The sequence below is a fragment of the Schistocerca serialis genome, chromosome 1 (assembly GCF_023864345.2).
Source record: "Schistocerca serialis cubense isolate TAMUIC-IGC-003099 chromosome 1, iqSchSeri2.2, whole genome shotgun sequence".
Lineage (NCBI taxonomy): Eukaryota > Metazoa > Arthropoda > Insecta > Orthoptera > Acrididae > Schistocerca > Schistocerca serialis.
In genome coordinates, this window is record NC_064638.1 from 200688055 (window position 1) to 200709773 (window position 21719).

Genomic DNA, 21719 nt, shown 5'->3' on the forward strand with positions numbered 1-21719 from the left:
ATGTCCTACCAACCGATCCCTTCTTCTGGTCAAGTTGTGCCACAAACTTCTCTTCTCCCCAATCCTATTCAATACTTCCTCATTAGTTATGTGATCTACCCATCTAATCTTCAGCATTCTTCTGTAGCACCACATCTCGAAAGCTTCTATTCTCTTCTTGTCCAAACTATTTATCGTCCATGTTTCACTTCCATACATGGCTACACTCCATACGAATACTTTCAGAAATGACTTCCTGACACTTAACGCAATACTGGATGTTAACAAATTTCTCTTCTTCAGAAACGCTTTCCTTGCCATTGCCAGCCTACATTTTATATCCTCTCTACTTCGACCATCATCAGTTATTTTGCTCCCCAAATAGCAAAACTCCTTTGCTACTTTAAGTGCCTCATTTCCTAATTAATTCCCTCAGCATCACCCGACTTAATTCGACTACATTCCATTATCCTTGTTTTGCTTTTGTTGATGTTCATCTTATATCCTCCTTTCAAGACACTGTCCATTCCATTCAACTGCTCTTCCAAGTCCTTTGCTGTCTCTGACAGAATTACAATGTCATCGGCGAACCTCAAAGTTTTTATTTCTACTCCATGAATTTTAATACCTACTCCGAATTTTTCTTTTGTTTCCTTTACTGCTTGCTCAATATACAGATTGAACAACATCGGGGAGAGGCTACAACCCTGTCTTACTCCCTTCCCAACCACTGCTTCCCTTTCATGTCCCTCGACTCTTATAACTGCCATCTGGTTTCTGTACAAATTGTAAATAGCCTTTCGCTCCCTGTATTTTACCCCTGCCACCTTTAGAATCTGAAAGAGAGTATTCCAGTCAACATTGTCAAAAGCTTTCTCTAAGTCTACAAATGCTAGAGACGTAGGTTTGCCTTTCCTTAATCTTTCTTCTAAGATAAGTCGTAAGGTCAGTATTGCCTCTCGTGTTCCAGTGTTTCTACGGAATCCAAACTGATCTTCCCCGAGGTTGGCTTCTACTAGTTGTTCCATTCGTCTGTAAAGAATTCGTGTTAGTATTTTGCAGCTGTGACTTATTAAGCTGATAGTTCGGTAATTTTCACATCTGTCAACACCTGCTTTCTTTGGGATTGGAATTATTATATTCTTCTTGAAGTCTGTGGGTATTTCGCCTGTTTCATACATCTTGCTCACCAGATGGTAGAGTTTTGTCAGGACTGGCTCTCCCACGGCCGTCAGTAGTTCCAATGGAATATTGTCTACTCCGGGGGCCTTGTTTCGACTCAGGTCTTTCAGTGCTCTGTCAAACTCTTCACGCAGTATCATATCTCCCATTTCATCTTCATCTACATCCTCTTCCATTTCCATAATATTGTCCTCAAGTACATCGCCCTTGTATAGACCCTCTATATACTCCTTCCACCTTTCTGCCTTCCCTTCTTTGCTTAGAACTGGATTTCCATCTGAGCTCTTGATATTCATACAAGTCGTTCTCTTATCTCCAAAGGTCTCTTTAATTTTCCTGTAGGCGGTATCTATCTTACCCCTAGTGAGATAGGCCTCTACATCCTTACATTTGTCCTCTAGCCATCCCTGCTTAGCCATTTTGCACTTCCTGTCGATCTCATTTTTGAGACGTTTGTATTCCTTTTTGCCAGTTTCACTTACTGCATTTTTATATTTTCTCCTTTCATCAATTAAATTCAATATTTCTTCTGTTACCCAAGGATTTCTACTAGCCCTCGTCTTTTTACCTACTTGATCCACTGCTGCCTTCACTACTTCATCCCTCAAAGCTACCCATTCTTCTTCTACTGTATTTATTTCCCCCCTTCCTGTCAATTGCTCCCTTATGCTCTCCCTGAATCTCTGTACAACCTATGGTTCTTTTAGTTTATCCAGGTCCCATCTCCTTAAATTCCCACCTTTTTGCAGTTTCTTCAGTTTTAATCTACAGGTCATAACCAATAGATTGTGGTCAGAGTCCACATCTGCCCATGGAAATGTCTTACAATTTAAAACCTGGTTCCTAAATCTCTGTCTTACCATTATATAATCTATCTGATACCTTTTAGTATCTCCAGGGTTCTTCCATGTATACAACCTTCTTTCATGATTCTTAAACCAAGTGTTAGTTATGATTATGTTGTGCTCTGTGCAAAATTCGACCAGGCGGCTTCCTCTTTCATTTCTGTCCCCCAATCCATATTCACCTACTATGTTTCCTTCTCTCCCTTTTCCTACACTCGAATTCCAGTCACCCATGACTATTAAATTTTCGTCTCCCTTCACAATCTGAATAATTTCTTTTATTTCATCATACATTTCTTCAATTTCTTCGTCATCTGCAGAGCTAGTTGGCATATAAACTTGTACTACTGTAGTAGGTGTGGGCTTCGTATCTATCTTGGCCACAATAATGCGTTCACTATGCTGTTTGTAGTAGCTTACCCGCAGTCCTATTTTCCTATTCATTATTAAACCTACTCCTGCATTACCCCTATTTGATTTTGTGTTTATAACCCTGTAGTCACCTGACCAGAAGTCTTGTTCCTCCTGCCACCGAACTTCACTAATTCCCACTATATCTAACTTCAACCTATCCATTTCCCTTTTTAAATTTTCTAACCTACCTGCCCGATTAAGGGATCTGACATTCCACGCTCCGATCCGTAGAACGCCAGTTTTCTTTCTCCTGATAACGACATCCTCTTGAGTAGTCCCCGCCCGGAGATCCGAATGGGGGACTATTTTACCTCCGGAATATTTTACCCAAGAGGACGCCATCATCATGTAATCATACAGTAAAGCTGCATGCCCTCGGGAAAAATTACGGCTGTAGTTTCCCCTTGCTTTCAGCCATTCGCAGTACCAGCACAGCACGGCTGTTTTGGTTAATGTTACAAGGCCAGATCAGTCAATCATCCAGACTGTTGCCCTTGCAACTACTGAAAAGGCTGCTGCCCCTCTTCAGGAACCACACGTTTGTCTGGCCTCTCAACAGATACCCCTCCGTTGTGGTTGCACCTACGGTACGGCTATCTGTATCGCTGAGGCACGCAAGCCTCCCCACCAACAGCAAGGTCCATGGTTCATGGGGTGGTATTATAACTTAATTTGAACAATATTAAATATCTACTAACAGAAAGTACATGTTATTGGTCTGAATACTAGTCATAGACTGCTTGCTGAGCTATCTTCGGTGTTCCACGTTGGTCTACGTAGGGCACAATTTCTGACTGGGGGGTTTAGTCAGCAAATGATAGATAACATTAAATAAAATTCTAATTAAAATATGAGCTTGAGTTTGGAGTTACTGAAATTACTGTTAATATGCTATTAATTTTAATAATCATGTCAGTCTAGCTGGAGTCACATATAAACATCTGAACAGTTAATATTAATAAATAAAGTTAAATGTTTGCTGCCAAGACCTACAATGTGATTCACAGTGTTCTCTAGACACTCCTCTATGTGCTCCAGGAATGTCCTGACAGTGGTATTCTGCCATCCACTGAACCTACACAATATCCTTGTCTATAAATACACAATCTCTGCCTCATGGTCATATCACTGTAAGAGACCTAGATGCAAGACTTGTCCCATACATCCTACCACCACCACCACCACCATTACCATCTACTCTGGTTCGGTCACAAGCATCACCTATCCCATCAAAAGCAGGGCTACCTGTGAAACCAGTCATGGGATCTGCAAGCTAAGCTGCAACCACTGTGCTGCATTGTACATGGGTATGACAACCAACAAGCTGTCTGCCCACTTAAATGGCCACCAACAAACTGTGGCCCGGAAACAGCCAGACCATCCAGTTGCTGAGCACACTGCCCAACATTATGTTCTTCATCTCAATGACTACTTCACAGTTTGTGCCATCTGGATCCTTCCCACCAACAACAGCTTTTCTGAATTGCACAAGTGGGAACTCTCCTTAGAATATATCGTATGTTCCCACAACCCTGTGGCCTCAACCTTCATTAGTCATTGTCTTTACTCACCTATCCCCTTCCTTGTTCCCGTTCCAGCACTACACAGCTCGCTATTCAACCAACGCACCCACAGTCTTTTTACTTCTCTCCTTCTCCGCTATCCCAATCCCATTGTCCACCTGCCCCTCTAACCTCCTGACTGTACCTCCTCTCATCCCATCTCCGTATGATTCCAGTAGCAGCACTTGACTGCCCCCACCTCTACACTACTATCCCTCGCCCTCCCTGCCCCAGCCTCCTCATTACCCCCACCACACAGTTGATTCTCCCATCATGTGCTACTGCTTGCAGTCTGGTCTTGGAACTAGAGACTATTGTCATGTGTGTGTGTGTGTGTGTGCGTGTGTGTGTGTGTGTGTGTGTGTGTGTGTGTGTGTGTGTGTGTGTGTGTGTGGCCTCCCCCCCCCAATTCTGATGAAGGCCTGTTTGGCCAAAAGCTTTGCTTGACAGTCTTTTTGTTGGGTCTATCTGTGGCTCAGCATCTACACCGTATATCCATTTTGTAATATTGTCATTATTCCATACTGGATTTTCCATTGTTTTATAAATTACACGAACACAAATTTTATTTATTTATTTTTCCCCTGTGGTCCTATTGCTGGTTGATAGATATTATTTCTTTCTGTTATGTGATTTTAAAAAAAAGGAGAAACAAGCCTATGCAGTAATTACAGAGTAATAAGTTTACTGGATTCAGCATATAAGGTGTATGGTAAGATTTTAAATACAAGACTTAAAAACATAGCAGAAGCAGTACTGCATGAGATGAGGAACAAGTGGGTTTCAGGAAGCAGTTTTTATTCTGCAGCAAATAATAGAAAAACAAAGAGAGTATAATAAAGAAACACACTTTGCTTTTATTGACTTTAAAAAAGCATTTGACAATGTCAATGTACAGAAACTTTGGGAAATAATAACAAATTGCGGATATCCAAAGCATCTAGTAAATGCGATAAAAAGTTTATATCAAAACTGAAATATCACTTTAGATCTTAATGGTAAAACAACTAATGAGATATCAACTAACAAAGCAGTACAACTAGGTTTCTCCATCTCTCCAACTTTGTTCAACATTTACATTAATGAATAATATGTATATGGTAATCAGAATTTGAGAAAGGCATCTAGCTAGGCAGGAACATTCTTTTTAATAATTTACCATATGCTGATGATAGTGATCCTAGCAGATAAGGAAGATGACCTTCAGAAATGAATCTACTTGCTAAAACAAATAAGTGCAAAATTTAACACGGAAATTTCAAAAGAAAAAACTAAGACAATGGCCTTCATGAGGAAAGACCCAATCAGAACCAAAATAGTGATACATCAGAAGATTTTAGAGCAAGTAAAACATTTCAATTACCTCGGATGTGAAATGACATTGGCTACAGCAGAGATATTGAAATTTAGCTTAGTAAATTCAGTCGGGTATGTGGAACAACTAACAGAAACCTAAAAAACAGAACTAGGAAAGACACTCAAATTAAATTTTACAAAACTGTTGCAGTTCCCACACAGCTCTATGGAAGTCAGGCCTGGGTGATTACCAAGAAGCAAGAAATCTGGTTCACACACAGGAAATGAAATTCCTTAGAGGTGTTAAAGGTAGCGCAAGAGAAGACAGGTTAAGAAATCAAGCTAACAGAGAAGAACTGCAAATCTTTAGCCTCAATGATAAAATTTGAGATTACAGAAGAAAATGGAACAAATATGTACAAAGAATGGAGAGTGAGGGACTTCCCTTAAAGGCAAGAAATTATAAGTGCCATGGGAGAAGAGACAAAGGAAGACCCCGACAGAGATGGTACTCTAACAAGCAATTCCTGCCTAATATCTGAATAAAAGATGAAGATGTTATGTGATTGCTTTCATATCAAAGCTTGACAAAAGCCATTTGTTTATGAGTGACACTCTTATCATTATTCAAAGATTTATTATAGTTATTAACAAATTTGGTAATCAAAACTAACATACTCTTGAAGTTAAAAGTGAGTAGTGATTTACAGTTACATCATAAGATTCAATACACAGCTACATTATAATATTCAAATGGATCTTAACTCTTAAGACTTATCAAAACAGTGGTCAATGTATCATAGCTACTCTGAACATAATATTGTAAGATTATAAGCTCAGTAGCCAGCAAAAATGTATACCATATTCATTAGCATTAATATATATGTTTTAGATATCTTAATCACATATTATGAAGTAAGAATATTACACGTTTCTTACATATCAAACTTCAGAGACCACGCCAAAATGTAAAAACAACTTTTTTTAAAATTATGTGATTTCTGGTTTGATACACAAAATAGCATCTTTCATGTAACTTGCTACAGCTTTTAAATATTTGAAATATTCATTACATGAACAAACTAATTCCTGAACTCTCACTGGCTGTGAGGAACAAGTATATAATCAGCATTTCCAGGGGGCACAGAAAAGAGGGGGAGGGGGGGTTGGGAACTGAATGTTGACAGATGAAATGTCATTTAAAGATATATTTACTTGAACAGTTTGGCCATCAACTTTACATGCAGTTGCACAGTTACAATTTCTGTTCATTATGAAAATGTTATTTAATTACTGCAACAAAATGTAATAATTGTTTCATACTATAAACTTCTATTTAGCAAGACCTAATTTTACATATAGAAAATGTTGATCAACCTAGAAAATATGTGCATCCAAGGATCAGGAGCAGTGGTGTAGGAGGCAGAGGTCATACACAGATTTGAAATGAAACTGAGGTAGACAAAAATTCATGAATAACTTCATTTTTACTCAATGTTAATAAGGAGTGGGTCGCCAATCAACCATGTAAAGAAAGGTGGAATTCTGAAGAACTGAATGGGAATTTAAAAATGGTGTTACCAAGCCAATCAAACCGCTGCTATTATTTATGAGAGAGAAACAATACATTAAAGATCTGAGAATTTAGAGTAAAACAAATTAACAGACATTATCCATGAAAGCCAGACATATACATCATCTAAAGTAAAATATATTGCAGAAATTTCTTGGCCATGAAGGATTTGGTGACAGACATGGCAATGGCTTATTGTCTTTGCTTTGATCATGTGGAAACCACAGAAACCACTTCTTTGTTAACAGTTTGAGATTGCATTGTGATAAATGATAAGTATTTTACAAGACTATACGGAAGAAGGTGTATGAGTAGAAAACATAAATTATGGGAACTGGAAAACTGTGAAAGCTACACTAGCAGACCAAGTAGGTGATGGACACAGCAAAATCTGCCTGGAAAGCAGGAAGACCATTTTGAATTCAACTTTGGATGCGTCAGGCAGTCAAATCATTCTGAATAAATGGTAGAATTTTCTGGTCATTCAGAAGTGACACAACTGAAGGAAAATGCACAAGAACAAGGGATACAGCATTTAAAGAAAATAAAAAATGGTTGATATTACGAAGGTTCAGCTGTTTCTATACCATACAAAGCTCAAAAAGAAGACCTGGACTTGGAGAAATTTAAGAGATATCTTGAGATCAACAAGGAAAGTGAGAATGAGTCACATAATTTAGTAATGGACATTGACTGCCACGAAGGGAACAGTACTATAGTCAAGAAAGATGTTACACAGGGAGAATAGGTATTTAGCAGCATGGAATCAACTAGATCATTGTGACATAATAATAATGCCACAAGGATAATGGAAAAAAAGGAAGTCTGTTCAGGTGGGAGGCAACAACTGAAGCCTTACATACGATCAGTAGGGACTTAAAAGTAGTAAACAGAGGAGCAGGCAAAGAACTTACTTCATAGTGATCTGGAAATATTTGCAAAGACACATCACACAGTTTTGTAGATGAAATGTTTGCCCAGACAGAAACATTGATAGATTTGATTAGGGTACTGAAAAACTTATTCATAATTGTCTTCCATTTCAAAGCATAAATTTAAAATTTGGCTCAAAGGTGACTACAACCTTTGTCTGTAACGTTGCAAAAGCATGGCAATGTGTAACGTCACCCTCAGACTCCGCAACACCCCAGACAGCAAGGTGTTGACCAATGTGAAAAGAAGGCCACAGCTTAGACGTTCATGTGAGCTTTATGGTGTGTTAGTAATGCCATATTGGCACCAGATTTCACCACAATTCTGCCCAATGCCACCGTGGACGTGTCACAAGGATGGGAAGGTCATTACGCCCTGTCTTACCCATGTTTCATCCCTTCTTTGGCCACCTCTGTTATGGAGGTTAGAACTGTGACACCCAGTGTGCAAATCATCCGGTTTTCTTATTGGTGGCTGAGGAAAACACATCACTGCTTAGAATCAGCATTAAAAGGCCTCTACACATAGCATAAAGGTCATTAATGAAACTACAGCTTCCCTTGGCCGTTGATTCCCATACATATCGCCATCAAAAATGGTAGTTTGCAGTGTGATGGGCAACAGAATGACATTCTTGACAAAGTTCAACACTGATGTTGCCCCCTGGGCATTTCAACACTACTCTAACAACATCACAGGGCTCCAACACCAATGAATGTGATATGACCCCTTTAGACTGTAGTGCAACCACAATATTTGCTCTGGCATACAAGATAGAACCACTAGAAACCATTCAGAACCATTCAATGAAATCCATAAGTGATATGAAGCAGCAAAGGAGTTTTATAATTTTTCAGCAATTCTCGATCGGGCACTAATGACCATAGCAGTTTTGCGCCCTCAAACCAAACCAAAACAAAAATCAGCAATTCTGTTTAATCCTCCTGTGGCATAATCACAAGTAGCTGCTACATTATCATGAATAAAATGGTAAAGGGTTTCTCTAAGAACCTCCAGTTTAGCAACACACTCGGGACCACCCACACATCTGTTTTAACACTTTAAAATGCACCTGTCAGAAACTCTGACATCAATTTAGTCTTGTGGCTGTTTTAACTCCTCAGGTTTAGGTAACTGCTTTGATATCCCTCAGGTTGGGTTTAACTATCTTCATGCTTAACAAAGGTGCGTGGATGGCACCACAGTTTTAGCCAAACTGAAGCTTCTTAGAGGGACCCATTACTATTTTATTTACGCACATGACAATGTAGCAACCCTCCCTCATGTTCATGCCACAAGAGGTTGCGAAACATGGGCACTGAAAGAGCATGAACCCCCTTTGCTGCTTCAGAACACGTTCAAATTTCGTCGAATGTTTCTGAATGGCCCCACTGGTCCCACCCTGAACACCAGAGCAAACATTGCAACTGCACTACAGTCCAAAGGGGTGAGATCACATTCACTGGGGTTGCAACAACATGATGTCATTAGAGTAGGGTTAAAATGCCCATGGGGTGGCAACAGTGTCGAACATTGTCAAGAGCTTCATCCAGATGCTCATTGCACTGAAAGACATCATTTTTGATGGTGAAATGCTTGGGAATAATGCCCCAAGTATGAGGTGATTTCCTTGATGACCTTTATGCCATGCCTAGAGGCCTTGTTTTGTAGATTCTGAATGGTAGTGTGTCTGAACTGTTTCCTTCAGACACCCATAAGAAGACCCTGTAATTTCTACACTGGGTGTCATGGTTCTGACCTCCATCACAGAGGCATCAAAAGAAGGGATGATATAGGGGTAAGACGGATTGTGATGACCTCCCCATACTTGTGACACATCCACAGTGGTGCTGGGTACAATTGTAGTGAAATTTGATTACAATGTGACATCATTAAGCCAACATAAAGCTCACCTGAACTTCTGAGCCTTTTTTTCACATTTGTCAACAACTTCCTCTTTGAAGTGTCACTGGGCATGAGGGTGATGTTGCAGCTTGCCGTGCATTTGTACCATTACTGAAAAAGGTTGTCATCACCTTAGGACCAAATTTCAAACTTGTATGTTAGAATGGGAGACGATTAACACGGTTTCAAAAAGTGATCCTTTTTTTGCACAATGTAGTACTGCCCAATACACTGCCTCATTGGTCTAGGCAGGACACATCTGCCTTGGAAGCGTAGTGGCTATTTCTGTATGAATTTTCACTCTGACGAATACACATTAAGCATTTGGAAGGGACAACATCTAGAGAAATGTTGGTACAGGGACTTTGAGGCCATAAAAGGTTTTCATATTTTTTCAGTTTAGTACTTTTGTCATGCAGCAAAGACTGCGCAATAATTCAAATATGGTGGTCCTGCAGAAGGACATTTAGTTGTTGTTGCAGTTACACTAAACAAGAGATATAGTGGGGAAGCTGTACAATGGGGAGTGGTATTGGAACAGTCAGTCCATAGTCAAAAGTGAGTGAAGTATTAAAGATGCCTGGCAAGCTAAGAGGCTCCAGAAACAGAAGTTGATCTTGCACTCTGTCAGTGTCTGCCTAAAGACTGCTCTGTGAACTAGTCTCTGCGTATAATGAGTTAGACTTATTTCTATATATTTATACCAAGTGGGATAAACCTTCTGTGTAGTCTGGAGTCTGCCTCCTGTCTTCTAGCTACCACTTCTATTGAAATTTCTTGTAGTACGTCTTCTTCTTGTCATTGCACACAGTCTTACAATAACCCGTTTTAGTGAACTTACACCACAGTGGAGCGATGTTCATATAGATGGCACTCTTCTTGCATCAAAAAATTGTGTGAAATATAGCTGCCAGTGTTTATGAGAAACACTTTGAGTCCCTGACTATACACCCATTTTTTTCTTCATTGCTATGCAGTTAAAAATTTCGTCAACATCAAGGGTACCTGAATCATCGCCACTAATAACTTGTGCACAATCAAAAACAAATTTCTTTGTTATATTATCTGACTTATTCCCTGACTTGTCTTCATCACTGTAGACACATTCTAATTGTTTCTGATTTCTGTTTACATCATAATGTCCACCTATCAAATCTGCATCATCCCCAGATCCATACTATATTTTAGACAGCACTCCTTCCGGCATTGTGAAATTTCCCAGATATTTTGTTAAGATTACTGGAGATAGCGTGTAACAGTTTTTTTTTGGATCTCTGACAATGCTTCACATTATTCTTCTGAAATGTAAAATCTTTTCTTCAAAAGGTATGCCATTTAAGATTTCAAAATCACCAGAGTTGCCTCAATATTTGATGCTAATAAACAAATTTCTTTGCAATACCAGAACTTGAATTGTTCCTTGATGTGTCTTCACTACAAAGGACACTCTTACTGTTTTAATCCCCACTCTGCACAATATTGGAACCAGATTCTTAGAGACAAGAGGCCAAAATTTCATTCCTCAATGTATGTTCAAATCTCTATCCTCTGCCACTACTCACATCTTACAAATTTCTTTCTTTGCATGTAAATGATATCACCCCCCCCCCCCCCCCCCCCAATCTGTTCCCCTTCTTGCATGTTACCTACTATGTTGTTATTCTTGTGGAAGATCTCTCTGACTCTGCACATTGCAACTTACTTTTTGTGCTCAGGCACCTTCCACTGCTACAGCATTCTTTCTCTAGTCTTTTTGTCGCACATTATTCTCATCATTGTCGATCTTCCCATTTTGTGATTTGTCTTCAGTATCTTGTATTACCATTTTGACATGAGACCCTTTGATTCTTTTTTCCAATTTCTTTTTCCTGATACTATATTCAATACTTTTCCATTCGTCTTCCGGTACGCGTGACTGCCACAGATCCAATAGCTTCTCGGACATTCGACACTTCTTCCACGCTTCCATCAGTTTGTCCATTTTCTGGATCAAGACCTCCTCTCTTGCCTGCTCCACAACATCTCGAATTGAGTACTGTGGAGAAGAAAAGTGGAGATAAACCTAACAGAGATTCACAGTGGCACATACAAATTATGAAACTAACAAATTGACCCTTGAATATTACAGAAAAAAAATTTTTGCAGGCCATGCATCGGAAACGTAGGTATCTAGAAGAGGAAAATAATTACAGATACATTTGAATGGACGGTTTGGAAAAATAAAGTTTGCATATACAGGAGTTAAGAAAAAAGGACCCTCACATTGGCTTACACAACAAAATGATTTTTTTTGTATATATTTTTACTGAAATGAAGTAAAGAGCTAATAATAGTTTAATTCACATAAAACAATTTTTTACATTCTCCTCTCAACTCTCTGCCCATCTCCACCTCCCATCCCTGTACGTCAATGCCATGCCCCCCCCTCCCCCCCCTCCTGCACACACCCTCTGACTAACCTAGAGCCCATTGTTTTGTTATCGCAAACAAAACCTTTTTTTTGGGAATTGAAATTGCTTAAAATGAATGGGTAAACCAGTTGGGACACTGGTGTACAGTGTATGAGACAGCCTTCTCCAGCTGCTGGACCGGTGTGGACAGTCACTTCAATGATGGTATTTTGCCTAGTTTTAACCTCTGAATGCAAAGGATTACAAAGTTTTGGACAATTCAGATTCCATAGCATTATTCTAATTATAAGTCAGTAATACATAAATACAACTTTTCTGTTTCCTGTAAAACCAGCAGTGAGGGAGAAAACAAAACACCACAGTGGTGTGTATACAATTTTTGTTTGGAATATATGTGTGAGGTGGAGTAATATGGTAGAAACAATTTGTCTTATTGTTTGCTTACTCTCCTAGTGCAGCTGAACCTGACTGTAACAATGAGATTGATACTGCACATTTTCACAGCACAGCACAGTATTTTATTTCTTGCAATCAGTTCTAAAAGAAAACTTGAACACTGTCATTTACAAAAATGTATAGCTAATGCCCATATGAATGTTCATCAGAATATTATGTAAAAATATATTATTCAAGATTTTTGGTATAATATATATATACACAGACACAGGCAAAGAGACTGGGCAGAGATGTCAGTCGAGGCAGAAGTACAGAGGCAAAGATGTTGTTGAATGACAAGTGATGTACGAGAGGTGGCAACTTGAAATTAGCGGAGGTTGAGGCCTGGCCACTTGTCATTCAACAACATCTTTGCCTCTGTACTTCCGCCTCGACTGACATCTCTGCCCAACCTCTTTGCCTTTACATATGTCTGCCTGTGTCTGTATATGTGCGGATGGATATGTGTGTGTGTGTGCGAATGTATAACTGTCCTTTTTTCCCCCTAAGGTAAGTCTTTCCGCTCCCGGGATTTGGATAACTCCTTACCCTCTCCCTTAAAACCCACATCCTTTTGTCTTTCCCTCTTTCCTGATGAAGCAACCTTGGGTTGCGAAAGCTTGAAATTTGTGTGTGTGTGTTTGTGTGTTTTTTATTGTGCCTGTCTACCAGCGCTTTCTCGTTTGGTAAGTCACGGCATCCTTTTTCCCACGTGGAATGTTTCTTTCTATTTTACACACACACACACACACACTCTTTAACCAGAACATAAGCAAAATACACTCTTTTCCTCTGGGAGGTCTCTATTGGTGGTGATAGGTCACTGGACCTTTCTTCCCCCTCCCTCCTCACCCCCAAATATTTCTGACAAGAAGTTGTATACATTAGCAGAGTTTTACGTTACCTTTATCAGAGCTAGACACAGCATTAGTGATATATCTTCACATCTTAAACAAAGCTAAGTACAACAACATGATAAAATAAAGTAGCTAATATCCAGGGACAATACATTAATAGTGAAGATGAAACTACTGCATGTAAATTCACTGACAATGAACCCTTGTTGCATCTCCTGTAACAAAATATTAGCATTTAATTACCCACAGCCAAAACAAAAATCGATTCTCCTAACTATCAAATGACGTTGAGAATAAAGTCCAAAACCAATATAACTCTGAGGGTATTAAATTATTCACCTGACAACTGTGAAAAACCACTGGCACTGGTTGTACTCACACTAGTGGAAGGAGCATTTTATACTTATCACTCCTACTGCAGCAACAATGTGAAATTCAGCACAACACAACATTTCAACAAGCATGATGTACTGAACAATTTGGTACCACATTGAATTGAAACTCATTGAAGTGAAGAAAAAAGGCAATGGACAGATTACAAAAATAGAAACTATTCAAGCAATGGCAATGCAGAAATGAGGAAGTTTTTCCAGATATCACAGTTTGCTCAACATACAGATGATAAAAACATCTGACATGGGCAACAACTTTGTCTCACTCCCTTCTCAACTGCTCTTCCTTTTCATGTCTTTTGGCTCTTACAACTCAGCCTGGTTCCTGTATAATTTGTAAACAACATTTTTCTTTCTGTTTTTCATCCATAGTACCTTCAGTATTTCAAAGAATGTATCCCAGACAACATATTTTTATAAAACATGTTTTATATGCTTTATTATGTTATTTTTCAGCCAATGAACATTTTGCCTAAGTATAGCTGCCCATAATTTAAATTGTATCTAACATATGAGAAAACTAATTGCACAAATAAAAAAGCAAAGTAATTTTCCATAAGAATTTTGTACCACTTAGGTTGTTAATAATAAATTTTTGGTCACTATTAATGATTTAGTAAAATCGTGCAATATTGCTAATTATGTTTTTATCAATGTACATAAACTACCCATTGCACAGAAGCATTGAAGTCCCTTCATAATTAGATTTTAGGTTTTATTATGAATATAGAAATTATAGTTTCCTAATGGTGTAAATCTTGGCTATGTGAGCTTTCCAACCATGACGTTTCCCACCCTTTTGTAGGAGTGGCAGGTACTGTCAGACTTCCAACCAAGCAGTTATGCACTGTTGGTTTACTCACTACCTCCTCAAGAAAGGCAGTGCCCCCCCCCCCCCCCCCTTTTCCTCCAACAGCCTTCATTTCCATATAGTTTCATGGGCAAAAGCTGTTTCTGGTCTATACACTGAAAGTAACGGAATAATTACAATGACAAAAGAGAAGCCATATCTTCTCAAAGATGGTCATCACTACTGGGTGTAGAGGAAATGTGATGATTATACGAATTGGTTGTGTGTAAATTCCAAACGGAGTAAATGCTGAGACCATTTAAAAATTGCAAATGGCAGATTCATGGCTCAATAGCAACATTTTTGCCCACCTCACAAAGTAGATTAAGAAATGAACACATAACTGCAAGAAAAGAATCCACAAAGAAAAGACAGTGCCTGTTTCCTGAATTTTTAAAGAGAAAGTTCGATTTGAAAGATAAAGATTCCATTTTGAAATTAACTGAAGGTAGTAGCTTTTTGAAAGCTGATGATGAGGCTGTTCCTGACAAAAGACTCCTGGGGTTTAGTTGTGGAGAAGCAGAGCAAATCCTATATGAGAATGGAACTGTTCTTGTGGATGGAACACTTAATGGTTATTCTAATAAATTCAAATAACTGTGCACTATACACACTGCAAAAGTACATATATTGATCCTGTACTTGAGGGATAAAATATACCATATTTATGTGATCTAAGCTGCTATTGAACTAAGCCAGACCCGGAAAAGGAGACAATAATTCAACAGGGAGAAAATTGTACACCACACTTGCAAACTGAAACAAGGTTGGTTCAGTCTAACATGAGATACAAATTAGATAGAATGATGAAGATACAGCTACAGTAGTTGGATTCAGGTCATAATCATAGCATTCAAGCTTGAGCAAGGTTATTTTGTAAATTAATTTTCTCTTTCAAACATTTAAAACCACATAACTTGCCTGCACAGAATTTATAGTTGTAGAAGATTTAAAAATCAATTCTAGAAATTAGCTGCTGTTCTCCATTTCTGATTGTGTCACTATTCAGCATGAGAATAATGCGAATGTAAACATTACATGATATGTATATTGTTCTACGTTTGCTGTTGACTCACTCAAGTTTGTGGAGTGGACACGATATAAATGAGGTAACAGTTAACATGGAAGAATACATGGTGTACTGTTTAAATTCATATTATATATGATTCACAATTCACTGGAACTGTCTCTTGTTATGGGTAGGGAAACATCCTAAACATAGCATCGGTAGTATTGATGTAAATTGTAAACACAGGCTTAACATCTGGCTTTTCGTAGCAGATTTTTCTGTGAAGACTTCAAATGTATGACTAGCAACACTTAGAAAATAAGACTGAAACTAACTTAGAAATTAGAAGCGGAAATCTAAAACAAAAATAACTTAGAAATTAAAAGCAGAAATCTAAAACAAAATTTTATTAATTTATATGAGTTTAAAAAAATGTTTAAACCGTCAGTTAAGTAATTCTGAATCACTATCACTTGATTCCTTGTTGCTCAGTTCTTTCTATGAAGCTAAATCTCCCATGCCATAAGCTGCATTCAATATGTAACATTTCTTAAATTCCTGTTCCACAGTCTGGTTTGTAACACACCTCCATGCATCATCAATCTGTTAACTCACTTGCAACAAACTCACACGATTTACGTGTACTGTTGGTGTCAGTTGACCCATTTTTTGATAGCTAGTCTGTGTACATGCATTTAAGCTTGTCCTTAAATGGTTTATTCAAACAGACTTTAAGTGGTTGCGAAATTGATGTCATCCCACGTGGAATTAATACAAAGTCTGTTTTCTTTTCTAATAATTTTTATTTTACTGTAGGAACTGTATGGACTGGGCATGCATCCAACACCAGTATACTGCATAAGCCAAGCATTGCGCCAGGACGATGCTTCATTCCAGCACCCTGTCCTCCAAAAACCACCCACTTTCATTTTTTTGTACAATTACAATTTTTGGAACACATCTGAATTTTGTAAAGTCCTTCACTTGAAAATTATGAATGGGGATAATTAATGTCCATCTGCTGCGCAAGCAAGTGTGATGGACATTTGCTGTTTTTCACCCCTTTACTGACAAAGAAGGTACTGGTTTTAAGTGCCTCCAAAGTGAAAAATCTCAGCGCTTCATAAAAAGACCAATCCAGTTGCAGTGGGCATTACAATTTTTGATTTTTTGCACTCAAGCAATATCATGTGCATTAATTTTTAAATTTAATATCATGTGCATTAATTTTTAAAATTTCAGTATTCATAGGCAGGTATTTATCAAAAAACTCATTTAAAATTACTTAACGAGCATGATATCAGCCACATTTTGGCCCACTAAATGCTTTCCTGTTACTGGAATATTCAGATAATTTGGGATGTGATGCGTGACATTAAAATGAAATAAATTAATGTGTTGTATAAAAGTGTTTACATATTTCAACGTCTTCATTATTATTAAAATTCTGGAAGTGACTGAGCTATAGAACAGAGTGGGAGAACAGATAAGGCACGGATCATAGACTTATGGGCAGAACTTAAGTTATTGCCGCCATGTACCTTCACCCTCCAAAAATGGCTACTTATGAATATCTCGTGTCTAGTTTTCCAACTATCCAGATTATAGCAAGTAATAATAAGTATAAATCAATAAATAATACATTGACATAATAAGCATAGAAGAGATAAAGGTAGTTCCTGTTTTATTTGGTTTGCTCCAGATAAAGTGAAATACATATGAAAAACTTCTTTCCGGATTGAAAAATAAGATGCCTAGGTGGCCACCAAAATCTGTGGTGTTAAACTTTGAAATGGCTATAATGAAATCTATGAAAACAGTGTTCCCTTTCCAGTTATAAGTTTCACTTGAGCCAGCGTCTGTGGAACAAAATACCGGGTGATCAAAAAGTCTGTATAAATCTGAAAACTTAATAAACCACGGAATAATGTAGATAGAGAGGGGGAGGGGGGGGGGGGGGGGGGAGGGAAGGTTCACAAAATGTCCGACAGATGGCACTGGACAGCAAAACGTCAGTGACTGCATATGGCAATTGTGTATAAAAGGAGCTGTAATGAGAGAGAGAATCAGATGCGCCAGCTGTTGCAGCATGTTGGCGTTACCTGAAAAGGTGCTTTTAGTGAAGCTGTATTATCAGAATGGGGAATATGCTAGTTCAGCGTTACAATCCTATCGCCATAATCGGAAGGGGATTCGAACAGGTAAAGGTCCGTTGACAAATGCAGCTGCGGCGAGAATGATTTCGAAGTTCGAAGCCACCGGTTGTTTAGAAGATAGACCCCGTAGTAGCTGATCGAGCACAAGGTGTAATGCTGCTGAGACAGTTCAGTAAGAAATGGAGACTGTAGCGGGTTCGTCTATGCACGGGGAAGTCAGCACTCATGCAGTCGCACGTCGCACCAGCATTCCATACACTACTGTTTGGTTGGCACTGAGGCGTGCCCTCTGATGCTATCCATACAAAATCCATCGGCATCATGAACTGTTAACTGGTGATTTAGTGAAGCGGAGGGCATTTGCAGTGTGGGCGTTTCAAAAGATGGCGGAAGATGACGATTGGTTGAGTAACGTGTTGTCGACCGATGAAGCTCATTTTACGCCAGGGGAACTGTCAATGCCCACAACTGCAGTATTTGGGCTACTGAAAATCCTAGAACTGTCTTGGAAACTCCACTGCATGACGAGAAAGTCACGGTATGGGTTGGAATTACCACATCTACCATTATCGGGCCTTTTTTCTTCGAGGAAACGCGTGATTCTGGTTTTATAACTGCTACCATGATGGGTGAGAGGTACACCGATATGTTACAGAATCGCATCATCCCCAGCCTGGTTGATAAACACCTGCTGGAACGTACGACGTTTATGCAGGATGGCACTTCACCCCATATTGCTAGATGCGTGAAAGATCTCTTGTGCGTGTCGTTTGGTGATGATCGTGTGCTCAGCCGTCACTTTTGTCATGCTTGGCCTCCCAAGTCCCCAGACCTCAGTCCGTGCAATTATTGGCTTTGGGGTTACCGGAAGTCACAAGTGTATCGTGGCCGATCGACATCTCTAGGGATACTGAAAGACAACATCCAACGCCAATGCTTCACCATAACTCTGGACATGCTTTACAGTGCTGTTCACAACATTATTCCTCAACTACAGCTATTGTTGAGGAATGATGGTGGACATATTGAGCATTTCCTGTAAAGATCATCATCTTTGCTTTGTCTTACTTTGTTATGCTAATTATTGCTATTCTGATCAGATGAAGCACCATCTGTTGGACATTTTTTGAACTTTCGTATTTTTTTGGTTCTAATAAAACCCCATGTCATTCCAAGCATTTGTGTCAATTTATACCTCTCTATCTACATTATTCCATGATTTATTCAGTTTTCAAATTTATACTGACTTTTTGATCACCCGGTACAACAACTGGCACTAATACAGGGATAGAGAAGAACTCAGACTGTTTTGTCACATGTGTTCTGCAGTGGCACATCTTCCATGAAACAGTGTTGATGAAGTGTGGATAGTAATAATGGAAGAAATGCACCATGGAGAAAAGGTCATGAGATAGGCAGATTGTATGGAGATGGAATTTCCTAGTATAACTGAAATGTGGAAAATTTTTAACCAACAGCAAAGGACCATGAATGCTAATGAATATCAGCACAAGAAACTAAACTTCTGAAAAAATGAAAAACATCTGAAAATATACTTCCTGATAAATAAAATAAAAGAGGAAGCAATATATGTTACATTATTTGAAACTAAAAAAGATTCCATTGATCTGCCTCTTCAAAAAAGAAGAGAAAGATACATAGATCACAACAAAAGATTAAACAATGCTATAAGAATATGTAACAACTCAGTGAATTTAAAATGGTGTTTGAAATCTCTGGCTTTCTTATATAAATTGAGCAACGAATCAAAATTCATAAAATATGACAAGAAGTTAAATTATTTGCTGTGGTAATGCTGTAGAAAGAAAAAAATGCAAAAATAAAAACATTTAAATATGACTGTATGTTGTGTGCATGGTCAGTCCTAAGCTCAGACAAAATGTGAACACAACCTATGACCAGCTTAGAGACAGAAGTGATGACACTTTCTGCAAGACCTGACCATTATTTTGCAGTGTACAATGCAGGCTGTTACTAATTTGTTTGACTGATGGGGCTAAGTGCTATGCCACCTGCTGCACTCCCCTGGCCAAAGCCCTCATGAGTTCAACTCGGTTTCTAAACTGAAGAAAACACTTCACGCCATTCACTTCGCAACTGCTACGAATTCGTCAGACAATAGACCACACTGCTCGAACTGTCAACACAACTGGCACTGCTAAGGGTATCCTACGACTTCCACATCGGTGGCAGTGGGTTATACACAATGCTGGTGACTACTTTGAAGATCAGTAAAACAAGCTGCAAATAAATAGTCACCACTATTAAAGTTCCAACCCTCATATATACAACACCAGTCTAGAGTACTGTTTCAGCATTTAAAGTATTTGTCATGTTGGCAAACTAATAGACATTGAAGAACTTCAGTGATATGTTGCTGTGTTGTGGACTTCAGTCCAGAGACTGGTTCGATGCAGCTCTCCATGCTTCTCTATCCTGTGCAAGCTTCTTCATCTCCTAGTACCTACTGCAACCTACATTCTTCTGAATCTGCTTAGTGTATTCATCTTTTGGTTTCCCTCCATGATTTTTACCCTGCACACTGCCCTCCAATACTAAATTGGTGATCCCTTGATGCCTCAGAACATGTCCTACCATTCGACCCCTTCTTCTAGTTAAGTTGTGCCACAAATTTCTCTTCTTCCCAATTCTGTTCAATACCTCATCATTAGTTATGTGATCTACCCATCTAATCTTCAGCATTCTTTCTAGCACCACATTTCGAAAGCTTCTACTCTCTTCTTGTTCAAACTATTTATCCTTCATGTTTCACTCCCATACACGGCTACACTCCATACAAATACTTCGAGGAAAGACTTACCGACACTTAAATCTATACTCAATATCAACAAATTTTTCTTCTTCAGAAATTCTTTCCTTGCCATTGCCAGTCTACTTTTTATATCCTCTCTACTTCGACCATCATCAGTTATTTTGCTCCCCAAATAGCAAAACTCCTTTACTACTTTAAGTGTCTCATTTCCTAATCTAATTCCCTCAGCATCACCTGATTTAATTCGACTACATTCCATTATCCTTGTTTGCTTTTATTAATGTTCATCTTATATCCTCCTTTCAAGACACTGTCCATTCCGCTCAACTGCTCTTCCAGGTGCTTTGCTGTCTCTGACAGAATTACAATGTCATTGATGAGCCTCAAAGTTTTTATTTCTTCTCCATGGATTTTAATACCTACTCCAAATTTTTCTTTTGTTTCCTTTACTGCTTGCTCAGTATACAGATTGAATAACATCGGGGATAGGCTAAAACCCTGTCTCTCCCTCTTCCCAACCACTGCTTCCCTTTCATGCTCCTCGACTCTTATAACTGCCATCTGGTTTCTGTACAAATTGTAAATAGCTTTTTGCTCCCTGTATTTTACCCCTGTCACCTTCAGAATTTGAAAGAGAATATTCCAGTCAACGTTGTCACAAGCTTTCTCTAAGTCTACAAATGCTAGAAACGTAGGTTTGCCTTTCCTTAATCTATCTTCTAAGGTAAGTCATAGGATCAGTATTGCCTCTCATGTTCCAGTATTTCTACGGAATCCAAACTGATCTTCCCCGAGGTCAGCTTCTACCAGTTTTTCCATTTGTCTGTAAAGAATTCACATTAGTATTTTGCAGCCTTGACCCATTAAACTGATAGTTCGGTAATTTTCACCACCTGCTTTCTTTGGGATTGGAATTATTATATTCTTCTTGAAGTCTGAGGGTATGCTCAACAGACGGTAGAGTTTTGTTAGGGCTGGCTCTCCCAAGGCTGTCTGTAGCTCTAATGGAATGTTGTCTACAACCGGGGCCTTGTTTCGACTTAGGTCTTTCAGTGCTCTGTCAAACTCTTCACGCAATATCATATCTCCCATATCATCTTCATCTACATCCTCTTACATTTCCATT